The sequence below is a fragment of the Falco cherrug genome, chromosome 2 (genome assembly GCF_023634085.1).
Source record: "Falco cherrug isolate bFalChe1 chromosome 2, bFalChe1.pri, whole genome shotgun sequence".
Taxonomy (NCBI): Eukaryota; Metazoa; Chordata; class Aves; order Falconiformes; family Falconidae; genus Falco; species Falco cherrug.
Window position 1 is genome coordinate 34,300,093 of NC_073698.1, and position 9,232 is coordinate 34,309,324.

At 41.4% G+C, this 9,232-nt stretch overlaps 1 protein-coding gene across 6 annotated transcripts in view; it reads right to left on the reverse strand.

Annotated features, from left to right (window-relative positions):
• The window catches only part of NAA16 (N-alpha-acetyltransferase 16, NatA auxiliary subunit), a 78,914-nt gene that overhangs the window by 68,884 nt on the left and 798 nt on the right, over nucleotides 1–9,232 (reverse strand). The gene's annotated exons all lie outside the window — the stretch shown is intronic.

Genomic DNA, 9,232 nt, shown 5'->3' on the forward strand with positions numbered 1-9,232 from the left:
CAGATACACCAAAATACTTAGGTTCAGTTACATGAACAAGCCTGGGGCATTAGAGTATCCAAACTTCATGAACGGACCACTTTTAAACTTGTCTGTCCAAAAACTGTGAATAAGCACACTGTGCTCCACCTGTATCTTGTTTACAGGAGACCAGAGTTTGATGCCATGTGATACCATCTCATTTTGTAGTACAGATGGGAATTTCATAGTTGAAAAACCTGATGTCACCATGTGCATTCTAAAGTCTTGTACTACTCAGGAGAAATACAGCTGAAGTGTATTCATTAGTACCTGTCCCACTGCCATTAAGCCTTTGGTATATTAAAAGCCTGAGCTAATATGCTGTGTTGGGGATTATTTTGGTTTTGTTTTGGGGTTTGGGTTTGTTTTTTTCTTAAACAGCTTTATCTGTTGTGTTTAATGTGAGGCTCCCCACCACCCTTCCACAGCAATAATTCCCTGCTAAAACTGAAGCCAAATCACAAGTGTTTACACACTCAAAATCTCAAATGGGAGATTCTGGCAAGGCCAAAACATTACCCAGAACTTCTGCTACCAGGTATTTCTGCAAGGATGTTACCTCCTCTAGCACACACCTTCTCCTGATTTGTTCCAACATTAACTCAAAGATACAATTACCTATGTTCTTTGCCACAGAATTAAGCTAGACATCTTACGAACTTTCAGTTAAGTATCAAGTGCCTTTACATAGAGGTTGAATAGGCACAGCATCTAGGAAGTAAATGTAACTGTAAAGGTAAAAAATACTAGTAACAAGGATATAACAATGAAGAGTAAGAGTGGATTTCAATCCTACATTACAGTGCTCTGCTGCTTCTATTTAAGAATGCACCATTCACAAATTGTGATTTATTTTTTGTGTGATGCCATCTTTCACAGACTGTACCTCCCTAGATAAAGCATTTATCACATAAAAAAAGTCTTGTATCAAGAGAACAGCCATGAGCTGTAACAGAGCTGCAGCTAAGTAGTTCAGTCCAACTGAGACACACTGTCCAGTCTCATGGTGAGCATGTGTAATAGGGGCTTACAAGAAAGATGGGGGGTAAAATTTTTAGTGGGGCCTGTTGCAACAAGAAAAGGGCTAATGGTTTCAAACTAAGAAACTACATTCAGACTAGATATAAGGAACATTTTTTTACAGTGCTGGTAGGGGAACAGGTTGCCTAAAGAGGTGGTACATGCCCCATCCCTGGAAACATTTCAGGTCATGCTGGACAGAACTCTTAAAGCACACTGATCTAGTTGAAGATGTCTGTGCTTATTGTGGGTGTGGAGGGTGGACTAGGTAACCTTTAAAGGCCTTTCTAACCGAAAACGTTAATTTTTGTGTAATTATCTTTAGTAATAATAATGCAATTTGGAAGTTGGGATTTCGTTGTCTCTTGACAAGAACTTGTCCAACAGTAAGTGTAAGTGGCAGTCGATTTAACACTATTCTCAGATCCCACCTGTGCAGACCACATTCTGTTAATGCAGGTCTGCACATCTATAGCCTCACCAGAATCACACTGGACCATCAGAACCACCAATAATTAAAAAAATTTCTACCGATTTAACTACTTCTAGGTAGTGAATAAAACCAGCTTCAAGCTTTATTAGAACATCATTTATTTATGTTTTCATCTTCTCTGCTACTGTACTTCCATATAAGCCTGCCTGTAGACCTCTCAGCGCTCAACAGTTTCAACACTCTTCTTGCCAGGCAGTGTCTTCTCTCTTGTTGCCATGACTCTGGTGCAAAACTTTTCTTTTTTGGCAACACTTAGGAGTCGTTTAAACAAAATTGTAATCCTATGTTCTCAGTGCTTATATCTTCAATTTTTTTTAAAATGTTTTTTCTGCTGTGTAACACCGATGGGAGGTGCTGGGTAAGGAAGGAACCCAAGGGCTAAATGTAGAACATCAGAGCCTAGAGAAAAGGACAAAGCTTATACATCAAGCCTTAGGGAAAGAAGGCTAGAAATGCCACAGTGGTGACCAAGTTCAGCAATAAAGAACCATTAGAAATTATCACTGACTGCAGTTCTTACCAGCAACTTTTCCTGGGAGCTATCCGACAAGTATTTAGGGGCTGTTATTAATACACATTTCTGACCGAAAACAGGCACAATCAATACAGGAACACCAGCATACTGTCAGTATTACTCTTAATTGGCATTTAACATCTGGACCTTTTAAAAAGCCTTCCTTGTTTTATTGCACATCTATAAAATAATGTCATCTGCATCTACAGACAACTTATTTCATCAACTGCTGTGAGAAACATAAGATTGTCCAAGTACCTTAATCAGATGTTAGGCAGAACTCAGTATGTACAGTTCCCATGCTAACAAATTACCAAGTTATTCACCAGTTTGATAGCAAGGTGTGACACCATCTTGTTTGAATGACATATGATTAAGACCCAAAAGAGTTTAGCATTTGTGTTGGAAATGCTCCTTGTACGATTAAATACTTTTATAATTTGCAATGCTGATACTGGAAAAGTGTCTGATATTATTAAGTTTCAGAGGCAAGACTAGGGACTTCTGCATGAGGTCCCCCAAACAGCAACCCTCTCTCCACACCAATTTTAGTTCACTGATGTTTGAGAAAATTGATAGAAGTACCAGCTGGAAGGAGCTTAAACTCATGGAAAAGGTCATTATCACTTCCCCATTCTCACAGCATCTTAGATTTCTAGTCGCAGAACAACCCTTCCAAAGTATCAACAAGTTCAATCCTTTTTACCCCAAGGCGCTACTGGTATTTAACATATGCATGACCAGCCCTGCTCTCTGCTGGTAAGAGTGGTTAACCTCACCACCCGAAATAAAAAAAAAAAAAAAAAAAGACAATGAAGACAACCTAGCTCCAGCCTTACTGGCTTCAACTGTCAAAATGGACAGGTCACACAGTTCTACCACAGACCTAGGGACTTGGCAATGCAGAACAGTGCTTAGTCAGACCACAGATTGATTGTGCACAAAAGAACAAGTGGCCAGTAAAATCTAAGCTTTCATTATCACAATTCTCTGTATACATTTTTTCCTTTAACCAGCTTTTTCCAATTATTTAAGTTCAAATCTACAGAGTACGCAAAACATTTCTACCTGCATACAGTAAATTGTAAACACTGCTTTTTGTATTCTTTACTGTTGGCAAAATAAAACTGATAATGCATTTGTTATTGGAAAGAACATGTACAGTAAGAACGTTGTTTCAACATTTGTCAGAGACATATTTAACAACCCTATAAACTATGCCTCTTTTAAAAGGGGAAGCTTGCCTTAGATTAAGACCTAGTCTAATTCTGCACTGTGCACACACACTCAATACTGAATCCCTAGAATATTCTTTGCTTTGAAGGGGCAGAAACAAGAGAATATGCAGTAGCAAGAGCTCTTTGCTTACAAGTACTTCACATCTGTAGCTTCCTCATTATTTGATTTAGTAGAGTTCCCTACCATTTATGAACACATGTATACCTTGGCAAAGCAGAAACCATAACAGCAACACTAGAAATCAGACTAGTCATAGCCCCGTCATAGATTTTGAACCAGTTTTTAATCTGCACTTTGTGTAGAAGTACTGAAGAGACCAATCTGCCACATCTCCTGGGATGAAACTGCAGCTTGCCTAGCAAGAACTCAGACTGAACAGGCACTCCACAAGCTAGTGGAACTGCATCTGTAAGCAGTTAAGCAAATGAAACTATCAACATCAGCACTGTTTTGTGAAACCCAATACATACACATGTAAGTCTCAGGCTTCAAAAAAGTTTATGCTTATTTAGACACCTTGAAGCAAGTTAAAGGCAATTACCAATGTAAGTCTTAACTGCTAACTTCACCTCAATCAACATTCTGTAAGATTTCAGTGATTCAGATTAAAGTGCTGCATAAATCATAATAGATCAGGACAGAGATCAGACCCACCTGGTACAGGCTACTAGAGGTGAGATATAAGTGTTAAGATGCATAGGGAGAGGCTTATGGGTAAGACAAGCATTATTAACAGTTCCCACCAGAATGTTCTCAGCCTCCCGTTATCTGTGGGTTCAGCAATCCTCTGAGCCAAAGGCTGTATCTTCACACACACACCCTGTAGAGCCTAAAAACTTTTCATGGTTACTACATCTTGCAGCAAAGGGTTCCACTGTAACTTCTTTTTTAAGAACTTCTTATTTGAAGCCTGCTACTTTGCAGCCACCACTCTTACCAAAATGAAAACTAGGCATGATAGTTCAAAAACAGGCAAGTCCCTACTTAACTTCTCCAGATAGATAGTAGATTCTGAAATTACAAGCTATTAAGTTCTTTCTCCTTTAAGAAAGTGATTTCATATTTGCATCCTTCTTCTGAGGAGGCTCAAGGGCAGGGGAAACAGCAACACACACAGCATTGCAAACATAGACTTGCAGTGTACTTGAGCAGTGCCATACCAGCATTTTTCTTTTCCCAGTATTCACCAGTTTTCAACTACCGTACAAAGAAACTGTTTTAACAGAACTTCAAAAATCCCTAAAAATGTCAAATCTAAGGGGCAATCTAGCTCACAGTCCATGCTAGAAGTACATTAAATTAGGATTTCCAAGTCTAACATTCACCTACAAACAATTTTACTTGCTATGACTCAACTTACTCCAGAAACATGAAGTATTTTCAGGTGGCCTTCACTCTTGTGCCATGAGCAGTTTAGCACAACTGAACTCACCTTGCTATTCATCACTTGTTCTGTTCAATATAGCCACAGGCAATTAAAAAGTTCAGCACAAAACACAATGGGACTTAACTCTGGAAGTTATCATATACAGGAACTTGCCTTTAAAAAAAAAAAGTCCAGAGTGAATAAAACAACCAGTACCATTCCACGGAAGCCTGCTTTATGAGCCTTTCACCATGACATTTATGAATTTTCAAAAATTAAAACAGGAATATTTATTTGGGATGAAGTGTTACCCAAATCAGACTCCCTCAAATCACTGACATATGTGAAACATTTTCCCTTACGAGTTTTACTGCCTCTTACCTTTAGTCTATTATCCATTTGCCACAATTCTGTTATTTTAGTAGTTTGCAGCTGGCCAGGCACCCTCACCACCTCTTTTGAGAGTTAGTACCAAGGAAACAGCCTACAGTCATCCTATGCTGCCCCTCCTTTAGCAGCACCACACCACAAATCAGTCTTATTAGTTACACCAGAAGATTTTTACTGACAGCTCCATATACCTATCTTTAAAGGAAGGGATCTTTACCACAGACTTCAAATTTCCACTACTCCATTAGTGGATTACAATGGCTACCTCTGCTATGTTATCAATCTGATTTGGGAGGCATTAATTAGCCCAGATTCATGTGTTCCCAATTATTGAATTTAATACCTTAGTAACTCCCCCACATCATTACTAGGAGACTATTTGCATGCTTATAATTATTATTTCATTAAATAAAATTTAAAAACCTTTAAAATTTTATGAATAAGAATTAGTTTAACTCCTACAAGCACTAGCATATTTATCTTTTATCAAAGGAAGAATCTTTTAAGATTATTGTAGAAGTCAGGGAACAAAAAGGATGCCACAGAGAAGCTGAACTCCTCAGAGACAGGGCACTTCAGATAATTTCTAAGATTTCCTCACCCAAAAAAAGTGCAAGATGCACACCTGAATAAACTAAGCAGCAAGACACTACTATAAAGGGATACACTTTGCAGACTTCCTGTGTTTAATTACTTGAAGTCAAACAAGAGTAAATGACTAAACTGGTCTCAGCAAGTGTAATGCCTTGTACCTGAACAGATACAAGGACTTATCTCCCACATACCAGGATGAAATACTCACAGGCTAGCCGTTCCTCAAGGGAAATAAATACATTTGCAATTAAAGCAGCAAACCTTATTTTATGCAACAACAATATGTTGATTTCACTAAGAAATCAAAGGATTAATTATTTACAGGCATGATACCATTCCAAGTTATATTAGGTATCAAACAAACAGCAGATAATACCTTACACTGTAATGCCAGGCAGACACCAGCAGTTATTACAAGACCCCAAGCATTTCTTAAAAACAAAACTGATTTGACAAGTAAGCTATGAAAGTATGACAACCCCATGGCCTTCCTCTAAAGCACTCATAAGGATTACAGAGCTGATCTGATTCTATAATGTCAAAGATTAAAACTAATTGTAAGATGAGACATACTTCATAATCTGGGTTCTCAGGTGGAGAAAAAATAAAATTAAAGCTGCTTAAAACTGAAACATACTCTGAAGGCAAGCTTACAACTCAGTTTTAAATACACAAAATAGAAGATCTGCCTAAGCATACTGTAAGTAAACTTAAAAATGCATCTTGTTAACACTGAAGTTATCACATGTACATGTTTATTTTAGATTGCATCTGCCCCATTCACTTAAAGCCACATGAGCTGAAGACCGATTTTAAGTGACAAGAAACACAAAAGCATTCCTGTATTAATTCATCTTTATGGATGCCGTTCTCTTTCCATGAAGGGGGAGCCAGGAAGCTTTCAAACACTTCCTCCATGCTGAGTGACTCAAGAAGTGAAAGAGAAGAGCTTGACCCCACCCTTCCCAAGCAACATCACACCTGTAAGCACCATCAGAGCTTCCAAGGGAAGAGCACCAGTCTGAGAAAAAGCCACTGTGGAAGAGTGAAAGTAGGGCTTAAGAAACAGACCTGGAAGTCAAGACAGCAAGAAATATGAGCGCTAGCACTACCTTACAGCAGTACTGAGAAACTAAGACACTATTAGGTATGCTGCAATTGCTCTTAGTTCCCTAATAACATCACAGCTAGTTTTAGGTCAGCTTGTTCAACAACTGCTAAGCATGCAGGCACATAAATTGATATGGCTTAAAGATGATTTACTCAGCTTCCTGAGCAGACTTCACAGCTTACATGAACTCCATGAGACCACACTAGTTTGGGCAGCTCGCTAAGCTTGGTCTGCTGTTAACATGGTCACCTTGTTCAGACTTTGATAACCTGTCTCACATGTTACATACACACATCAAGGCACCAACTCCTAAGTAGTTTTCGTGACCTCCAAATGAGTTTCCCATTTTGTAATTGCTAATTCTCTGCAGTGTGCTTGTAAAAATACTTAATATATGAGCACAGTTTCCTCACATCTGTTCCAAGTGATTAAAACTTGGAAGGTCTTATTATACAGCCTCCCACATACACACCCCACCTCCAATTTTTAAAATGCCCACAGCATCCCTAGTAATTTCAAGTATTCTGGCAGTGCTAAAGTAGGCAAGAGGCACTTCCATTAAAGAGCTTTTAGCACTACGAGCTATACTACTACACTAAAATACTCTGAAACATGTCATGCAACTGAAGGGTTCTGTCTGTACTACACAGACATTAGTATTGCAGAAAAAGTGCACCACTAAGCCAAAGCTAGCTAGAAAAAATAGTACAAAAATCAAGCTTCAAGACTTATTAATCTATGAAGTAGCAAGCCAAGAAGTAAACGTTTGTGATTAACACCAGGAACTGTGACTAGTTAAACTTCCTGAAGGCTGAGAAATTCAGATTTCCTGAGAATTTTACTCCTGAAGTAAATTTCTGTATCAGCTTCATTGAAGTTTTATGCACCTCTTTTCCTCCCCTGCTTCATACAAAAACAAATGTCTAGAAAAGCTCTTCTCTATTTCAGTTGAAAAAGCTACAAAGTGACTGCTACTGTGAACTTGTTTGCTACTAGTAAGAATAATCACTTAACTGTTCTAATATTAGTCATTTATTTTTAGCAGAGAGAAAGAGGAGTGCTAGAATGACTTACTAAGATGCATACCATAGGCATGCAGTAAGCAACACATCACCATTAAGAACCATGAAGTCTTTCTAAAAACTGCATACTACCCAAAGCAGGTAAAAGGGAATGGCTCTGAAGCACCTGCTGAAATGAACCAGCTACATAAGAGTACACAGGCGTTACACGTCATTTATCTTGAGCTCAGCTTCCTGAAGCCAAAATGCCCACCTCTCAACCACAGAAGTATTGAAAATCACCTAACAAATTCTGATATAACCAAAGAAATTTGTGCCAGCCAACAGATTATGATCGTGCTGCAGAGACCTGCTCTGCCTGCAGACTAGCAACTGGCACAAAATACCTCGACTTTGCTGAGGCTCAAACTCACACAGATTACTATCACATGGAAAAAGTTCACAAAAGGGGAAGCCTGGTGTTTTGGTGTGGGTTGTACTTTTATCGGGGGGGGAGCTTTTTTCCTTTCAGTAAAGCATTATAAAACATACAGCAATTGAGTAGAAACTTAAAAGTAAGCTCTCTCTTAAAAGTTACCTCACAAACACCAAATGTCCTTTTCACCAGTAAGTCTCAAAGAGCTGAATCAGCCCGAGATGGTAATTGAGTCGAAGTAGCCCAGCACCTAAAAGAGACGAATCTCCCAAAGGGCGTACAGAGTCGGGATACTTTAACCCACCAGACATCTCCACTTCAGACTGCTCAGTGAACTAGCTTTAATCTAGTCTCTATACTAAAAGTGCCGTTCTTACTGACCGCCAAGTACGTGCGGAGGTCGACTTAGCAACATCAAATCCCTGCTGCACTCGCATCGCGCTTCGAGGGCTCCTTCCCGCCTCCGGGACGCGGCGACACGGTCCGCAGGCGGCTGAGGTGAGCGGCAACCGACCCTCGAGCCAGACCCCCGGCGTGCGGCCGGCAGGGGTGGTGTGACAGCCCCCCCCGGCCGCCGCTCCCAGCCGCCCGCACGGCCGCCCCGGGCGCGGGTAACGGCCCGCCCACGCCGGCAGGGCCGCCGCCCGCTGACGGCGGGAGGGACGGGGAGGACGGAGCGGTGGCGGCGGGCTGCCGAGCCCCGCAGCCGGGGCCAGCTCTGGAGTTACCGTGGCGGGCGGGTAGGAAGGAGAACGGCGGCCTCCGGGAGAGCGGCGGGCAGTAGCTGGCTCCCTCCCTCCTTCCCGCCCTCGCCCGGCCGGGGGCGACACCAACCCTTCCCGGCGCCCCACACGAGCGAGAGGGGCTCGCCCGGCCTGCTCGGCGGGCCCCAGACAAAGGACGGAAACGGGGACGAACCGGGACGAGGAGGCGGCGGCGACGCCGGTTCCCCTCAGGCGAGCGCGGCCGCCGCATCCTTTTTCGCTCAACCGGAGCCAACTCCAGCAGCAGGCGAAGTAACCCGCGCCGCGGGTCGGAGGGCGCCGA